The 20,445-nt window shown below is 40.5% G+C and overlaps 1 protein-coding gene across 3 annotated transcripts in view; it reads right to left on the reverse strand.

The window, feature by feature from the left end:
• Positions 1-20,445, reverse strand: part of adarb1b (adenosine deaminase RNA specific B1b) — a 90,467-nt gene that overhangs the window by 37,924 nt on the left and 32,098 nt on the right. The window lies entirely within an intron of this gene.

A 20,445-nucleotide genomic window follows, 5' to 3' on the forward strand; every position in this document is an offset into this window, starting at 1 on the left:
CAGCACAGCTGGGGCTTATGGAGCCCACCAGGTGACATCTGCAGTTCTGAGGCCAAGGGCGGGTACCCAACTCTGCCACCTGGGCACTGACGAGACCTTCAGGGAACGAGAAAGCACAAGACTCTGAAAACCAAGTCGGTTATGGGATGACATGCTGTGAAAATGATACAGATATAGATGCTACCAAACCTTTCCCAATCCACAGATCTCAGAGGGTGGGTTTCTGATTCGACAAGCGACTAGTGACGCAGTGCAGCTTGCACCAAATAATAAAGCGCCGTGGCAGGACAAAATAAGGGACGTCTTATAACCCAAACACACTTTCTTACACACTCCCTCTCATACACATGACACTCGCACACCAACTCGCAACACACGCTAGCTCTCGCTCACACACACACAACTTCGGTCTCACTCCCACATACTGACAAGAAACACACTCTTCACTCACAAAACGCCCACAAACACTGTCATAATACAAACTCTGACAACACACACACTCACAAACTGTACGCTCTCTCTCTCTCTCTCTCTCTCTCTCACACACACACTCTCATTTTGTCGCCTCCTGAAACAAAACGCTCGCCCATAAACATACACACTCCAAAAACACACACTACCTTTCCTCACTACTTCTCTCTCACACACACACACGTTGGATTTCCATGGTTTTATGTGGACATTCCATAGACTTCGGTTAACTGTATATTCTATCCTCTAACCTAACCCTCACACAAACCTTTCTGCAATAGACATCATTTACTTTACTTTATAAGCCATACAGAGCAAACTGGTATTACTTTGTGTGTGTGTCCTGGTAAACTCTACCAAATGTCCCCACAGACGCGCACACACATTCACTCAGCTCCAACAAAGACCGCTCTGTAAGCTTGTGAATGAAGCTTAACCTGTCTCGTTTTAGCTGGATGTTTTGCACTTCGGCAGAAAATGAAACCCACTGATTATCGAGATCCAGTACCACCTGAGACAATCCAGACAAGTTACATCTCTGAGGATAAGATCTCTTTCTCAACACTCCTCGGTGCTCTTGTCAGGGCAGAAGAACAATACCACAGAGTTTTTCCCACGAAGGACCGCACAGGCTCTCCAGCTTGTGTTACGGATGTTGTGCTCAAGTAGGCCAGGAGTGTGTGAAAGAGCGACGGCGAGAGCATAAAATAGATCTTTCACTGCACTCTCGAGGGATCAAAGTAGGTTGACCAAAGAATCGATCACATTTTAAAGGTCCAGTGTATAATGTTTTGGAGGTTATAATATACACAACTATGTCTACAGAGGTGTATAAAGAGCTTACATAATAAAGCGTTATGTTTTCATTACCTTAGAATGAGATGTTTCTATCTAGATACACCGCGGGTCCCCTTACATGGAAGTGGCCATGTTGTTTCTACAGTAGCCCTAAACGGACAAACTGCTCCACAGAGCGTGATTCATAAATACGTTAAATCCTTCTGCAAAAAAAGTGATGACATCTTAGTTCTGTGTCAGCCTCTGTAGTGCTTCGAAATGTAGGGGCGGAGTGAGCCATTGGTTTCAATTCGCAACTTCGCCACTAGGTGCCGCTAAATTTCATACACTGGACCTTTAAAAGAAGGCTAGAGTATATTTCAGAGATCATTACCAGAGGGAAATGGAAAAGTAATTAAAGTATTATTTTCAATAATGCAAAAACTTGTTTAAATAAATAAGTGAAACATTTATATACATATAGAAAAAAATTGAGCGGTAGGAGCAAACTCGTGACCTCAGGAAGATTTGAGAAAAACAGGAAGAAAACAACAGACTTTTTCCAAGTACTCAGGAAACTGTTGTGATGCCTGCGGTCTGTAGAGGAGGGCGTTGGGTTTAAAGTTGGCCGCCGGACCGCCTGACATTCATCTCTCCAATCAGCGGGCGTCTCCAAAGCAAACAGCCACTTCCGCTGGACGAGGAAGTGAAAGCTGCTCTTAATTCCTGAACTCAATGAGAGGGCATCGGCCGGTCAGCCCGGTTATGGTACTGGATGAGGCTCTGTCTCCGATCCCACACTTGAGGCATACTTGAAATGTAAAGACAACTTCCATCAACAATTAAGTACTAGAACAAATCCATAAGTGTTGACCGCGAGGGTCTTGGGGGGCATTTGAAACAAGGCTAGCAGACTCTGTCCGGGTCTCAAAGTCAAACGTTTCTCAATCCAACATCAACATCAGACTGCACGCTTATCTCTCTCGCTCTTGCACAACATCTGGACATCCGCAACACAGCCAGGTGCGCACAAGCCAAGCAGTTTGCCTGAAAGAAAGACCGATATCCACAAAGGGTTCGTCCAATCTGCTGTATATCATTACAGAGGAATTATGTTGAGAGAAAACCTCATTAACCTCACCTGACACAAAAAGCCCCTGGAAAGCTGGAGGTGCTAAATCACTTCCGAAAGAGTTCACACTGGTCTAGACGTAAATCAGATAAATCAATAGCATACTGTCACCGTCATCTCCATCAAACGACCTTCACGATGAACTTTTAAGAGGACTGGAGATCACACTACACAAAAGAGAAAAGCAGAAAGTCTGGACGTGTTTGCACTGTGCCTATATTTATTTTCTGCTGGGGCGTTTACTTTAGCTTTGCAGCAAGCGTGTTTGGCATGTTGTTGTTCTTTCTCACCCTCAAGCTGTTATTAAATGTATAAAGTCCCATATTCATGTTTAACAGTCTTTCATTACAAGCCTCTCGTGTGTTGAATCGCTCTGAAACATTTACAAGCTCATTGAAACGGCGAAAGGTTGGAGAGATCTCTTTTAATGCTGCTTTTCAGCAACCGCTTTGACAAAAAAAAGCCAGCGGGTTGAGGTTACATAAGAACTGCATTAGAGTAAAGCAGTGTGGAAGCGGGGAACTCTGTGTACAAGGGTATTTTAAAAACGTCACGGATACATTCAGGGCATGAAGCAGTCAGAAAGAGAGAGAGTCTTATATTCATTACTGCCAACATTGTGTGGCCGAGTATATTATGTCATCAGTGTTTGGTCACAGTTTCTCGACTTACGGCGTAAGGACAAAAAGGACCTTGAAAATATATAAAAATGTATTTTGATAAACATCGGAGCATCGCAACATTAACTTGTGGTAGGATCCCAAACACAGACAAACAAAGCATGCATGCAAATCTCCAAACCAAAGTTTCTCACTCTGCATTTGTGCTTATTAGATAAATATTTGCACAGTTTGTCAATGTTTTCTTCTATAATTAGAGGCAAATATTTTTTTCTCAAAATCCAAACAACATACGTTTAGGCAAAAAAGGAACTTCTTGCTTAGTTTTTTGGTCTTGCTTTGCAGTACGAACATCTAAAATATCTTCAGTCAACATGCAATTATTTGACCAGGTACGTGACCAAATATATGAATTCAATGACTTAATCAGTTGATTTAAATATTATTAATGATGTAAAAACACAACTCGATTCAATTTCTTACCCCACTTGCAAATATTTTTGCTTGTTTGAAGCATAAACAATTTAATTATTTCTAGGTATTTGTACTGCAAGAAAAGACAAAAAAAATGTTTTGCAGACATAATCTCTTGAGGAGTTTCAAAGACATCATCTGATCGGTTGAATTCTACGGAATGTATCCATGCCCCTAAACAATGCCGAACAAAACAAACCGTGATTGTTTCTTGTGCATCCCTGGCGAATGAAAGATGCTACAGGGTCGAGATCTTCTGCCTGAAGGTTTGCCTGTGCCTGACAAACTTTTACCAAACTTCCTGATTGACTTTCATTGCTCCATTCACAAAAACAAACTTTTCTAAATCAATATTCAGTGTTCATATTTTACATGCGAGACATCACCACGGGTTTGGCAGCGTAATCCATTACCTCAACATTCTCTATCATCTCTCTTTAAACACATCATCACTTCAGCTGGAGACTTTAATCAATTCAGTCGGAGGCTCTCCGTGGGGTCAACCATGCAGAACAGAACAGCTGTGACGAGGTAATTTGTAGCCCCTGCGGCCCGAACTGATGGGCCACAAAGTATTGTGGGTAGATTCTCAATGGCCCTCAATGACAAATGCAGTTCTGGTATAATGGAAACACGTTCTGGTCTCACCTCAGCATAGAAAATAACAAGAGACTATCGTGAGAGGTTACGACGGTCGTGTTTAAAGATAAGGTGGGCAAGTCAGCTCAGCTAAAGCTTTTTGTAATACGCACGGATGACATTTGATTACAAAAGTCAAGATCATGATCGGATAAAAGTATCGCGAAGCATCCCGAATGACAGCATATATAGTCATAAAGGCTGAGACTTTTTACCTTTGTGGAACAACAAAACCAAAAGTCGTCACCCACTCATACCCCTACAAAACTATATCTGACATCGCCTCTCAGATCGGATAGCTCTGACAGATCTAAGCAGACAGTCAGGAACAAGGCTGATATGTGGCCTATGACTTGAGGAATCAATACATCACATAATAATCAGACATATTCCACAGCAGAAATGCCAGTTGTCCCTTGCAGGAGGAAAAGTCTGAGACCAAAACTGTCAGTCTGTTTTTTCTCAAACAGATTTATGCATCACAACTCCCGGCCCTGGCATGACACCATAGTTCCATCTTCTGCCCTCAGTCGGAGCCAGCTGACTGTAATTGTACAGTAAGAGGATTATTAGATACAGTATTACAATATTACAGTATTACACTTTACAACAAGCTATTTGTTAACATTAGTTAATGCATTAGCCAACATGCATTCGTTTTTCAGCATTTATGGATCTTTGATAATGTTAGGGAGTGCCAATACTATCGCTCATGTTAGTTAGCTCATGCATTTACTATGTCTAGTTGTAAAGTGTTATCTTACAATGCTTTATACAGGTGCTGTCAATCGATTAAAATAAGCTTTTACATTCTAATAATTTCACATTTAATCTCCAAATTAATGTGATTAATTAAACAACCAATTTCTTTAAGAGCTGCCGCTCTACGCAGATCTGACGCCCTTTCTCATTTTCACAACTCTTTGGATTCATTTAGGATTTTATTTAACACGTTGAAATCTGTGCTTACGAAGATTTGAGACGCAACTTTCTGGCATAATCGTGTGTGTTTTTGTTCATTCAAGCACGAAACCGAATATAATACTGATGCACATTCTGACGCAGCCTTTAGCAGGACCGCTGTCGCGTTGCGCCGCATCCCACCGCTAGAAGCTGTGAACGCGTCAAAGCAATGTTTCAAATCGCGTTAAATGGTTTACAGGCCTGTACATGAATAAGAGCGTTATAATATAATGTTACGCTAGACAAAGGATGACCAAATAAATGGATGCTGCGTTAATCTGAAAAAAATTGCATGCATTAACGCGTTAACGTTGACACCCCTACTTAATACACAGTACCATACCATAGGTCCTCTGTACTACATTATCGCAGGGATTTTTCCACAGTTCATAAATTTACTATTGTAGCATGTGGAGCGTTCAGGAAACTCTGGAATTGTTAATAATGACCATAGAGAGAGTAACCATGATTAGTGTTTAGGTTGGGCATCCATCTCTTCTGTAACAAAATACGAGACAATAAAAGACAAATGACAGTCCATCGGATGTCTCGTCAATTATTTGTGTTAAGCTAATGCTATACAAGCATACTATATGCATACTATAGTTATAAGGCTACAACTGAAAACGTTGACAAAATCTATATATAGGTATAAAATTTAACACATGAGATCAAACATGTAAAGATCTATATTGATACGCTATTAGCAAGGCGAATATAGTGTGAATAAATCTGTTTATTTCAATAATAATAAATGTTGAACTTATGTCTTCTCTTTATAATTTGTTTGGGCAGCGCCCCTGCGCCCCAAATTGACCAGCCGCCACTGGAACGGACATTCCTAAAAAATGCACACCTGCGATCATTAATAAACAGGAACTTTTTATCCTCAGGGTGTCCAGGGCATAATTTATCTGCCATGGCTTTTTACTCAATCTTTTCGTGAAAATCCCAAACTGCTGCACTTGCAAAATGCTCCCAGATGACCGAGCCGCTCAGGAGAAATGAGTGATGTCCCGGCAAACCTCTTGAGAGGAGAAAACGACGGGGAAAAGAGAGAAAAGAAACTAAGGCGTGGAAATCGTCTGTTTGGATGGTGTTGAAGATCGTGGAAAACAAAAGAAAAATATTACAGAAAGACATTAGTTAAGTGAAAATATGCAGGGTCAGGGCCTTGGCTTGGTGGTTATGCTGCACACATGTTTAATGGGTCGCGCACATGTAGGACGCGTTTCTACATATTTTGTTGTTCCTAGAACAACAAAATCGGAAAAATTACAGTATCTTTACATATACAGTTTGTATATATATAAAGCACTATATAAGTTCCTCATGCACATGGATTGAATGCATCAACAAAAAATGACAATTTGCAATACTTTTGCAGAAAGTAGATGCAGAACTTGTCCAACTCACATCTACAAAGAAGAGGGCGTACATGCACAGTATGTGAAGTATGAAAGGGTCACGACAATAGATGTAGTTATGGATCAGAATCTGAAGTGTTATGGCACACTTCTGAATTATCAATAAACGATCATAAATGATTTAAAGACTTGTACTTCTGCGATACCTCGTCACGCAGCTTTGTGAAGTTACAAACACAGGGCAAGTAGAAACGCTGAGTTGATCTAGTGTGTTATCCTCCACATAGCAGAAAGCTCAGAGCCAGAACACAAACATTGGAAAAGAAAAAAAACCTGTTGTTAAGTCTATAATTAGACATGAATAGACACTGAGGTCATAGTCCTCATGTACTGGTCACCAGTGCCTTTAGCCAGCCAGGCCCAAGGGGCTTTGAGAAGTGTCTGATACAAAACTGTCTGATCCTGTTAATGGACTAGAGCCTCTGAGCACTCCTCTCTCACCTGCGCCACAACAAGCACCACAGTGACGTGCATACACAGGCAGCTGAGAGAATACAGAGCTATTAAACATGTACAGAACAGAGAAGTGAAATAAGGGAGAGGAGAGAAAGAGACGAGAAGATGGAAGCAGAGAGTATGAGGAGAACAGTAGAGAAATACAGGACCACCTTACTGTTTGTTTTTATTGTACTGTTTTATGTACAGTGCTTTGGCAACATTGTAGGCAACATCACAATCCTGCCAAGGAAAATTGAAGAGGAGAGGATGAGCAAAAAAAGAAAAGAGGAGGACGAGAGAGAAAAGAAAAGAGTACGAGAGGGAAAAGAGAAGTGGACGTGACAGAAAAGAAAAGAGAAGAAAAGAGAAGAAGAGGACGAGAGAGAAATGAGAAGAGAAGAAGAGAAGAAGAGGACGAGAGCGAAATGAGAAGAGAAGAAGAGGACGAGAGAGAAAAGAGAAGAGAAGAAGAGGACGAGAGCGAAATGAGAAGAGGAGGACGAGAGCGAAATGAGAAGAGAAGAAGAGGACGACAGAGAAAAGAGAAGAGAAGAAGAGGACGAGAGCGAAATGAGAAGAGGAGGACGAGAGCGACATGAGAAGAGAAGAAGAGGACGACAGAGAAAAGAGAAGAGAAGAAGAGGACGAGAGAGAAAAGAGAAGAGAAGAAGAGGACGAGAGTGAAATGAGAAGAGAAGAAGAGGACGAGAGCGAAATGAGAAGAGAAGAAGAGAAGAAGAGGACGAGAGCGAAATGAGAAGAGAAGAAGAGGACGAGAGCGAAATGAGAAGAGAAGAAGAGGACGAGAGCAAAAAGAGAAGAGAAGAAGAGGACGAGAGCGAAATGAGAAGAGGAGGACGAGAGCGAAATGAGAAGAGAAGAAGAGGACGACAGAGAAAAGAGAAGAGAAGAAGAGGACGAGAGCGAAATGAGAAGAGGAGGACGAGAGCGAAATGAGAAGAGAAGAAGAGGACGACAGAGAAAAGAGAAGAGAAGAAGAGAAGAGGACGAGAGCGAAATGAGAAGAGAAGAAGAGGACGAGAGAGAAAAGAGAAGAGAAGTGGACGGGAGAGAAAAGAGAAGAGAAGAGGACGAGAGCAAAATGAGAAGAGAAGAAGAGGACGAGAGAGAAAAGAGAAGAGAAGAAGAGGACGAGAGCGAAATGAGAAGAGAAGAAGAGGACGAGAGAGAAAAGAGAAGAGAAGTGGACGGGAGAGAAAAGAGAAGAGAAGAGGACGAGAGCAAAAAGAGAAGAGAAGAAGAGGACGAGAGAGAAAAGAGAAGAGAAGAAGAGAAGAAGAGGACGAGAGCGAAATGAGAAGAGAAGAAGAGGACGAGAGCGAAATGAGAAGAGAAGAAGAGGACGAGAGCGAAATGAGAAGAGAAGAAGAGGACGAGAGAGAAAAGAGAAGAGAAGTGGACGGGAGAGAAAAGAGAAGTGGACGGGAGACAAAAGAGAATAGAAGAAAAGGACGAGAGAGAAAAGAGAAAATGACAAGCAGGAATAGAGAGAAAAGAGAAGAGGATGAGCTGGAAAAGAGAAGAGGATGAGCGGGACAAGAGGTGAGGATGAGAGAGACGAGAATGAGCAAGAAAAGAGAAGATGAGAAGAGACGAGAAGAATCATAAAACAAAAAAAGAAAACAGGCAAAATGGCGATGGTCGAGATATAGTCTACATCATCACAAGCTGAACATCTGAAATGGTTTTACTACAGTAAACAGTTGTTGAGCTCATTGAGATATGACACAACAACGCATAAAAACAGGAAGAACAAAGAGAACAACAGCCCAAATAAAAGTCTGAATCCCTTCACGCCTGCAATAAGACAAAACTCTGCAGAATGAAGAAATCATCAAGTTTGGATGCTGAGGCAGGCGGCCGGCGGCCGGCCGGAGCGATTCAGCAGAACTGACTTCACCAGCTGAGCAATGCTTTCATTTCCCGCAGGCAAACTCAGATCACCATCACAAAACAGCACACGTCTTGCAAGGAAAGCATTCTCGCTCGCGTCCAATCTGACCGAGTGGCAGTTTCCCTCTGGTCTTTTGTAAAGTTCAGCTTTCTCACTCACGCCGCAAACTACTGTTTGGCTTTTACGACTCATTTCAAACGGATATATACGTTTATGGATGGTGTTTAGGGTGACCGGCTTCAGAATGACATTCAAGTTAAATATTAGCATATGGTATGGAAAACAGCGGGAGAAAAGTGTAAATGGCACGTCGATTTTAATGAGCTGTTATGGTCTGTTATTAGCTTTGTGCGTAGGAGGTGACGTTTATAAAAAAACTTAAATTAATTTAATTTCCAAGACGTGCACGAACTGCCAGAGTAAACAGGCAGGCTAAGAATTCTCTATAACAGCTGCTGCGTTTCATTTTTAAAGAGGCAGTTCGTTGAAAAACTAAACTTTCCTCAGTCAGTTTTCTTTCACCGTTGTTAAATTCCAGCACTACCGTACAACGGAAGTTCTTCTTCTTCTTGTATGTTGCACGAGGGATTGTATGATACACTGCTTTGCATGTATAAAAGGCGGAAGTTAAGGGCCTATTGGACAGCCACAGCCGCTCTTCTGGTTCGTCTACGGCAGACTCCGATTTAATTTCACCCGAGTGCATTACCATTCCACTCATATTATAAGGACAGGATTGGACCTCTAGCGTCCAGATTTATACAGGGAAGTGGAAAGGATGTAAAAGGACGCCGGGGCAGAGGGCATCTGCAGGGTGATTACACATTCAGAGAACTGTGAATGAAAACTAGCATGACACCGTGGACAGAATATTAATAGATTATGCCTACAGAGGTACAAGGACAAATTTTAAGAGCAAAGCACTTTAGATAGTGTGCATGAAGGTACATACAAACTTTTCAGCAAAACAGAGTTTGCATGACCATTAAATGTGAATAACAACAAGAACGAAATCAAAGAGTTTATGCCACTAAAGCTGGAATATGCATAATCCATATCCATATCTATATCTATAATCACAGTTCTGTTCCCTCTTTATCACCCGTTACGTGTTGGAACACGCACCCCGTGTCCCACGAATTGTCCAAGTCTGATCGGACTTTCATCCGCAAGATGAAAAGGAGGCAGAACAAAGGAAAGCAATTTGAGATAATCACAAGAATAATACAAGCAATTTGCTATTACTTGACATTTAGCCCATTCAGAATTAAGTATGAAAAAACAATCTTCTACTAAAAGGATTTGGCATGTTTGTTCTTGTGTTTCTCCATTTCAGATTTCTTACGGTCTACATAGAAAAGGTTGATTACGTGGACTGTGTTTGCCTGTTACATGACAGAACTTACAGTGGGTTGTTGTTTTCCATTTGACGGTTATTTCATTGAGCAGCGGATATTAAAAAGGAACGTGTTGAAGAGAGCCTGAACAATAGAGCTTCTGAAAAATGGGGCTGATCAGGAAATAAAGTCTTGTTGAGCACACAAGAGGAAAACAGCAGGGGTAACAAAGCTTTCTCTGCCCTTAATTATTACAGTAAGAAACTAAATGTATGGCTTTCCAACCCGATCTCACGGGAATTCGTAACTATTTTAACAAAGTGGCTGATTTGTATCGATGTGAATAGTACAAACCGTAAAATTTTAGAGGTCCCTCCTCTAACCCCAACTTTAAACTTAAAAGAATAGTTCACCGAAAATTATAAATTCTTCCATCATCTACTCCGCCTTGTCATTTTTTTTTTACTTTATTTGGACAGCTGTTGTGTAGAGAGGACTGGAACTGAGGTGGGCGAGAGAGAGGGGGTAGGATCGCGAGCCGGGACTCGAACTGGCAACAGCCCTATATGTCGGAGCACGTTACCGCAAGGCTATCGGCTCAGACTCTTCTTGTCATTTTAAACCTGTATGATTTTCTTTCTTCTGCAAAACACAAAGGTTGGTAACCAAAAACTGTTGGTCCCCGTTGACTTCTACTGTATGGAAGCAAAACCAATGCAGGTCAACGGGGACCAAAGGGTTTCAAACCTATATTCAGCATTCTTTTGTGTTCTGCAGAAGAAAGAAAGCATCACAGGTTTGAAATGACAAGAGGGTGAATAAATGATGACAGAATTTTCATTTTGGGGTGAACTAGTGTCATGAAAGATCATCACACATAAAACATACAAATTCATACAAATTTGTCACCTCGTAGATGTGAGGTTGTGTCGTTTTGGCTTTCCTGCACCTAACTGGCTAAAGCAAAGGACAAACTGGTCCTAGCCAAAATACTGCACAGTTTTTTCACAATTAACAAAAAAGCAAACTTTCATCATGAAATTTGACTTCCAAAATGCATCATCATTTAAACCTTTTTTGATAGCTTAACAATAGAAGTGAATGACCTGTTTTTGATTTCTTTACACAAAGCTCATTATTGACTGGATTCGTTGTGTTTCTTTTTCAATCCTGTTACCCATTAAAAAAACTTTGAATCTAACAATTTTCTAAACAAATATACATTGATCACTAGTTTCTAAAGGTAAACCAATCAAATGTTTAAAGAACAAAGCTTAGTGCACACGACTCTAGTCTGCAAGCCAAAAAAAGGCTCCTTTCACCTTGGTTCCTAAAAAACACACAGAATACGAATGTGCTGTGAATCCAACTAAATTCACGAAAGAAGATTAAAACACAGCTGACGCTTGATGAAACTGTCAAAATAAACTGAATCGTGCTAGTCCATCTGAGAAATACCAGACATCCAAATGCTCATGGTCCTGCTCTGTAGTGTTGAACTTCATCCAAGAGGCTTCATATTTCAGTCCCTATAATCCGCCAACTGTTCCGGCCAGACTCTGGAGCGGATCTCGTACATGATCACAGATCATATTAAATAGCTCATCCAAACAAAAGACCGTATGGTAAACGCTGGTCATCGCTTCACTTTTCAAGACTGAATACCAACCTACTCGCACGGATTCTGAGAAGATATCAGATCTATAATGCATCTATACAGACACTTCCCGAGAAAGGAACTCATCCAGACAACAAGTACAAATAACTGCATGAGGTCACTGCGTGATAGTATTATGTGTGCTGTGGAGCGGCAGATGTGGCCATGACTCAAAGTACAAGTCGCTGACACGTGAATGAGACAGCACTTGCTTTCAGATAGTCAGCACAAGGACCACACGCATCTCTGAGAATCTTATATTCACGACACAAGTAGGTTTTCAGTAACCTCAAGGAACCGTGCAATCCTGTCCACCACCACTACGCAAGATGAGTTTGCAGTAAAACGAGTGACATGTTGTGGATCTTATGTAAAAAAATATTTGTACATACATGAAATTAAAAAGAAATATTTGAAATGGGGAAAGTTCACCCAGAAATGTTTATCATTTTATCATTTTAATCACCATCAGTTCAAAACAACTTTGTCCCCCATTGACTTCCAAACACTGAACACGCTCTCAAAAGATATTTGTTTTGTGTTCTACAGAAGAAAGTCATATACAGGTTTTAAATAATCATTATTATTATTTTGGGGTGAACTGTTCCTTTAATAGACGTGGGATTGGAAAAATAAGCTTCATTTAACTGTTGTAGTTACAAATAGATTCTGAATTTGTTGCTGTATTATGTAAAGCGTAGAAATAACACTAGCTTTACACAAGAACAACACTGGGAATTATAGTAGAAATCTCAGATCTCAATGCAAGAAAACATTACACATGTGGCACAACTTAGTCATACAAATTACGCACTGAAAAAGGAAACTTCCTCTCCCACACCAAATGACAACCCGCCTTGAAATCGTGCGCTGCTCGCCTCAATTACACAGTCTGCATAGTGATTTTATGCTGTAAACATTTCATTGCAACACTTGAGACAATTTACAATTCATTAGTTTGCGTAAGCAAAATTCCAACAGACCAAAATTGTAATACCAAACCAGAAATATAGCATTCTTCTGATTGGCATCAACTAAAAAAAGCTAAAACAATTCCAGAATAGCCGCATATATAGAGAGATTTGAAAACATGGCGCTGTGCTATATTGGGTTGACAGAGGTCCCTGAGAAACAGATTGCCTTGGCTTTCCTGCTGAGCACTGCATTCTGTCAAATAACTCTGCGCTTGGCTGAACTACCCTTGCTTGTCCTTGCATTCTGCCCTTTCAGAGGAAAGAAGTGTTGTAGTGAAGAGCGGAGCATGTTGGTTCTCTATAGGATACCCAGCTCTCGAGAGGACACCCGCCTCGGGCGAGCAGGCTTAAGCCGGTGCTGCTGCTCTCTGGTGAGTATTATCACAAGTACCTCCATTTCCCCACCTCTTGTTAATACCTCCTTTCCATACGCTTTGCCAGCCCGGTCCTGCTACAGCTGTAACCAAACCATTTGGTTGAAAACAATAGGTGTGTCGATACGCAATCTGTGTATCGTGTCATGACGAGTTTTTTTTATATTTTATCATGGTACAAAGGACCCTTGCATAATGCATGTTATTTTGCATTTTATCGAGAGAAATACCTCCTCCCTATTTACTCATATGTGCTTAAAGGGCCCTCTTGCCCTGTCCAATATGGCAGCCCGGTATCTTGTAGACATAAGGTATTAACAGCACCGGTGGGTTCGTTTAAAATTGGTCAAATGAATTCAATTGCTTCGTATTTTTGTGCAAAATGGGACATCTTGTAACAGAATAGAACGACAGTACATGCCCAGGGACATACTCGGTTCCAACTCTATGTTCAGAGAATGCCACAAAAGGACAGTTACACAACATATCAAACAGAACATAACGCTGTCTGAATTCCAACCGTAAAGCGTAGCAGATTTACAAAAAAATGGTGGCGGTCCCAAAAGGTGGAGTCGAAGAGGAAACCTTACGATGTTTAATCTGTTGAGGGTATTTATCATTTGTACCTCTAACCAAAGTCATTGTAAAATAAGAGAAGGTGACAGATAGAGGGAGACAGAAGTGATGATGTTCAGCGATGATGACAGTGTCCTCCATTGCCAGTCTCTGTAAGGCAGCACAAGAGACATTAAATCAACCTGTCTCTACATTTCCAAATCTCAGCCCTCTGGGACTCTCCTGTGACTCTGAGGGATAAGATAACAGAACCATGTGAAATCAGCTTACTACTAGGGAAAGGAATACTATCACAGAATGAGAGTGAATAGCACCGTTTAAATGGGATCAGAGTTACTGTGGTTGCCCTGATAACTCTGGCTAAATATTGACATTGAATACATTCTTAAAGAGATACTCCACCAAAAAATTCTGTCTTCATTTACTCACCCTGAAGTTGTTCCGAACCCGTATACATTTCTTTGCTCTGACGTTCCAGCAACACACGATACACAAACCTATCTGAGCACCTTCAAACAAACATCTAGGACAAAACCAGCGGTTTGCCAACAACCCAAACATAACTCTACCATTAAGCAAAGTGTCACTCCAGTGTGCCCGTCTGGTTTGTGACACAGTGATCTGTCTGAGTTTCACAGATGGATTTTCTACATTCTGATCAATATATGATAGACAGAGCGTCACGGTCATGACTGTGGAAACGATCGTCTGTCGAGCAGGCTGAAAAAAAGACCGCATCATATGGCCCACAGCTACAGCATGATGGAATCAGGCCATCGGGAACACAAGAGATAAATCCAAACGCACCTCAATGCACCACAACCGCACAACTGGATTTGTTGCGCTGATATGCAAAATCACAAAACAAACAGGATTATAAAGACAACATATAGCTTGCATACTGCAAAATCATGTCAGCCATGATAGTCAAGAGGACCACCCAAGTTCGAATCCCGGCTTGTGGTTCTTTCCCGACTCTGGTTCCCTTCTCTTGCTTACATGATTTCCTGTCCTTTTTTCATCTCACGAAGCAATAAAAATGGCAAATACATAAATTATTTGAAAAGAAATTATTTTAATGGACAGACACACAGAAAGCGAGCTACAGATACCCGCCCCCTCTCCACCCACCTAATAAGTCTGTCGCATTTCTGAATTCTTGCAGTTGTAGAGCGGGTAGCAAGTGCACAAACATGTGCTCTCCTCTGTCCTCTCAGCCCCAATTCTAATTACATCAGCAACATTAATCAAGTGAACCTGTAGTTACGTTTCCTCCACCATCTAATCTCACTGCTGAATGGTCCGATGAAATCGCCGCCTTTAAGTCCAGTTGTACTCGGCTAATACACAGCCGTAACGGATTACAAACAAACAAGCGTACGCATTATCAATCTGATGTGATTTTGCTCAGCAACGGTATGAACATGACTGCTTGTGCACGGACGATTTGAGGGACAAGTTCATTGCTGCGTTTCCTCTCACACCCGTTTCTGAAAACATGCTTAAGTAAAGAACACAAAAGTAAAACACAAAGTAAAACAACTAAACAAACGAGGCAAATTGTTCACAGACAAACACCGTTAACACAATGAAACGCCAAACTGATTATTTTACTTTTAAAATCTGTATTTCTCTGTCGGATGCTCGTCCCTGTCACATCCCAGTGCAGATTAAAGTCACCACACAAAATAAGAAAGGCACGAGTATATCATATGGGTGGTGGAGAGAGGAAGGCCACAGGCAATTACAGCTTTGTTGAGGGCGAAAATGACCTTTGTACCAAAAAATGGCACAACGGATCAAAATGAAAGAAGCATTTTGTGTGATCTCCGTTGAAAAACAAGCATGAAGGACATCAAGGTTGTGAGAGAGAAGTTATAAAACTTAAATGACACAAAACTTTTACAAAAGAAATCAAAGCTTTACCTGTACAAAGTTTAAAATCCTATTGCCATAAATATTTACAAAAACGTACACTGAACATAGCAGGGTTTCCTAAAAACATACTGCCCAATAAAGCTTTCTGAAAAAACAGCTACTTTCGAATGGCTGTTTATCTAAAACATGGACAAATTCACGAAGGGACAGAGATTTTAAATAACATTTTCGAGCATTCTGAAATGTAAATCTACAGGCTCTTTTAAACACAGCACAGTCTAATGTGTGTGGAAATTAATCTGCGGCTCTGATGTTTAAAGCCACGTACAACGTGCACACCAGGCAGGAAAAAGCTGATTCACATGCTGAAGGCATCGTGGGTCAGGCTGGCAGTATAAACAGCTCACGGTCAAAAGAGCAGTCGCACACATATGTGCCCCATAATGCACGGTGACTTCATGTAGTGCCCAGATGTGTGCTTTCTCCACAATAGCTTTGCTCTAAAACAAGTTAAAACAACGCTAGAAAGAAAACAGCTTTGACTCGTGGTTTGTTTGACTGATTTTTTAAACCCCTGCTATTCTTTAGAAATGGGGGTAGGTCCCGAAAACAGACATTTTACAACAGATATTTGTAAAGTAGGAAATTATGAGCACTGGGATGCTTTCTAGTTGAGGTAACAAAAAGGCCCACCTCATGTCTTGATCATTCAATATTCTGGTCTATAAAAATGCAATATGTATCGCCCCATTTATTTAAAAATTTAAATTTAAAGCATTACTTTTGTCTCTCACTGTTTGAAACTTAAAACCGCAGGTTACTTCTCATACTTACCTTTACATGGCTTGAAGTCAAATAACAGTAGAACTGCAAAATCATACGCAACCACTCAAGTTATAAAGTATTATTATAAGCATTCCCTTGTGAATGGAGATAAGTAGATCTTTATGGGTTTTCTTTATTTGGAATCCATTATGAATGGCAACTTTAAGCACAACTAAATAAAATAAAGAGCAAGCACACGTCTTTTATAGTAAGAAACAAACTTGTCTGAGTTTAAACATGGCATTACAGCTAATAAGAAGGCCTAAACCCAATCGGCCAATCAGCACACAGCACACCACTTTCAACAAGATCAGATAGCAGCACCAATCACAGGGTCTCAGAAAGTGATAGCGCTCATGTGGTCAAACACATCCCTTCCAGATAAGAAAACACGTCGCAGAAACTGAGCTCCCCTGAAGATCCGCAATATTTATGACAGCATGCAACTTCTAAGCCAAAACGATTATTATTAGTATTCGTATTACAGTAATGGATTCAGCAATCCTCTATCCCAAAGTCCACAAGGCTTTGATATGAGATACTATATCCAGAGCTTTATTAAAGGCCTGGATTCAGACAAACGTAGACTATCTGACGAAAGCTGCTGATCAAAGATGCCCTGGGCCAGTGACCACGGCAAATAGGACATGTATTGGGTTTTCCTTACGCCACCCCGTCCACATGACAAAAATCACACGCATCTACATAATTGGCGGTATTGACTAGTTGGCAGACCATTATCAGAACTGGCCCAGACCTCCAGGGCTTTAGCTCTGCCTTGCGTTATAGGAGAAGACAGGATAGCAGCTGCCCGTATATTTCACTGCACTTATTTATATTGACAGCAAATTCAATAATGAACTCGCACTCCCTGTCCCCGCTCTCACAGGACTTAGCTCCGAGACCTCCCACATGTCTCACCCATATCAAAAATGAACAAGGCACAGGGAAAAAAATTACGCAATACTGCCGTTCTTACGCTGATCGACGACTACATTTACACCGCGTCCGAATGTGGCCCAAATCTGATTTTCTGCTCAGATCCTCTTTCTTCGCCTGAACAGCCCACACGCTCAAACTCAATTGTGCGCACAACAAACCATGACATGTTTATCATCAAGATACAAGTATTCATAATTAAATTAACAGATAGCTGTTATTATTGCTTTTAATGTGGTTGATCTCATAAGATCTAGACCTAGACGTCTATCCCAGTTTCCATCGCCTAGTGCAGGGCAGCGAACCTACGAAAATGATCAATGAACACGTTATTCGATATTGCCAGTTCTGACACAAACGAAGCACTGGTCTATTAGAGAATTTAATGCCCCACTACACGCATATGAAATGCGAGAGAGATTTTAATATTGCTTTGAAAAGATGTATTGCTGTTCTTCATAACAAAGGACAGCGGCTGGAGGAGATTTATCTCCCTTCGATTTCGTTGCCCGCTGCAGAAATCCTAGATCTGCATTTCTTACAACACGCTTTACGCTGCAATGCAGTCCTGCGTGTGAGGTCATCCATCACCAGTGAGAAACTATATTGACGTCGGTGTGCATCAGTGACCGCCTCCTTTCACAGCAGCCTCGATCTGTATCACATTCGGTTGCTACATTTAAACATTACAAAACTTGAATTACACAAATATTCAATTGACAAATGCTACAAGAGCATGTGCGTAGTTTATTTTACGAAGGAACAAACTTCTCCACCAATAAAGCACTTAGAATGACTCGAAACAGTCGAATGATGACATGAAACAGACAAAATATGCTCCATATACTTTAAACATAAACTGCAACACACAGCCCTCGAAAAATGAAGAGACCACTTCGATATATTAAGTATGTATTTAGGTAAAATTATCACTTTTGTTTCCTTCTGTTAACTACGAACAATGTTTCTCCCATATTTTAAATAAAAAGATGTTTCTATTTGCATTTATTAGTAGAAAACGAGACCTGGAGAACAGGTCAAAATAACAGAAAAGATGTTTTTTCAGAGCTCAAATACTGCAAAGAAGTTCATATTCACTTTTAAGCAATACAACAGTATTTGTGCATGTATTTAAGAAAAGTAAAAAAATGTATTATTTATGTGATAGTGTCAGTCTTTCACGTTGCTGTTGGATGACTTTGTCACTCCTGAGGTTTGATTATGTTGAAATTCAACAGACACTGGACTGAAATGACCACGATACATCTAGAAATGCTGAATAAATGAAAATGTGTAATGGTCTCTTAATGTTTTCCGCGGCTCTATCATCGGACATTAACTTTAATGCTCATTTTCAGCCAGTCTCAAAAAGGTTTATACCCCATCGCTAAACACTAAATGGGTAAACTGTATATGGTGGAAAAAGATGTAACTTCCAGAGCCAGACTGTTGTGTTATAACAGTTTGGCTCTGAGGTTGTAGCTCTGATCCAGGTATCGGATCATTGAAAGTCTAGGCAGAACTCCTTCCAAAAGCTCCCAGATAAAAGAAAGAACTGCTCTTTCTGGAAAGCAGGGTGTAGATTTATAATAAGGTCTACAGGGAACAACTTTATTCGTCTCTAATCAATAAGCGGAGAAAGCTGAGCTAAATAACATTAACTTGTAACAAACTTAGCCTTGGGCAAAAAAGTTGGCTTGTTCTGATTGGGCCAAAGGGGGAGGAGGGATAGAAACACATCACAAAAATCTCCCATATGAGCACCAAGACTCACTGCATCTAAGCCACAGCATCAATGCCATGTCTTATATCCATATGCCAACCCTAAATAGGCAAGGGAGCGCAAGACAGCAAAAGAAAAAGATTAAAAGTGAATGACCTTGATTCTATGAGGATCTCTGCTCATCTGCAGTCTCCTCCCGCATCGCATCATTACTGCATCACCTGTAGAGATGTTCTCCGCCCTGACAGTCACATAGCTCTCACTGCATTCTTAAGTCTGTTGTATTGTAAGACTTTTAATTCCTTAACGCAAATGAAACAAAATAGACCTTGAGAGGGCCCACAATCCCTGAATGCTCCGGACACATGGCACCCACATCTTTAGACGGCTTACTTTTACAACAAGAGGGGCTTTGCACCAGGGATGTGCAAACCCCAGTGGTTTTGTTAAGGAATGAGAACTAAAAAAGTAGAAAGATGACCGAAACAATGCACTCTTTCAAAGTCTGAACTAACTGCTTGCACAGAATCTTAGAATGGATGAAAATAAAATCAGCTCTGTTTCAACAATGAAAAATATTTATCTGTATCTTTAAAATTAAAATGTAAAGGCCCTGCAAGTGATAATGAACACGAGTAAGCATTATAAGATGACTGGTTATTGGTCAATAAAAGAACTTCACATCATCAGGAGCTGAAAAGCAAGAGGTAAATTAATCCAGGTCCAGGTAATTTCATTTTTAAGGCAGACGTATGTCTCTGAGGCAAGCCATGGAAACCTTGAACAAAAGGCTATATTAATATCACCCTTGTTTAATAGATGAATTCAAGTCTTTAATTCTTAAACGGCTGGTTTCATATTTCCATAACAAATGGATGTCATTTTCCATTCTTTATCCACTTTATATACATAAGAGAGTCTTCAAGTGCAGGGCGGTGTACGACCATTGCACAAAATGTACATTTCAATATTCTTTATAGTTTAGACAATGTCTCGTCTAATTTGAAACGATCTGGATGAACCTTCATTGAAATGCAAAGTAATCAATTCTTACATTATTTTAAAGTTATATATAAGTAACTGAAACATGCCTTGCTTGCTGTAAACTGGATTCTTTACAGATTAATGGCATATATGTCTGTGCACTGCGCATATAATATTTTTTTATAAACACATTCATGTATATATTAAATAAAAAAAATAAAAATGAATTATTGTTTATATATAATTTAAATTATATACTGTATAAATATGAATATATTTACAATTAAGCATTTGGCAGACGCTTTTATCCAAAGCGACTTAC

Source organism: Barbatula barbatula (genome assembly GCF_947034865.1).
Source record: "Barbatula barbatula genome assembly, chromosome: 9".
Lineage (NCBI taxonomy): Eukaryota > Metazoa > Chordata > Actinopteri > Cypriniformes > Nemacheilidae > Barbatula > Barbatula barbatula.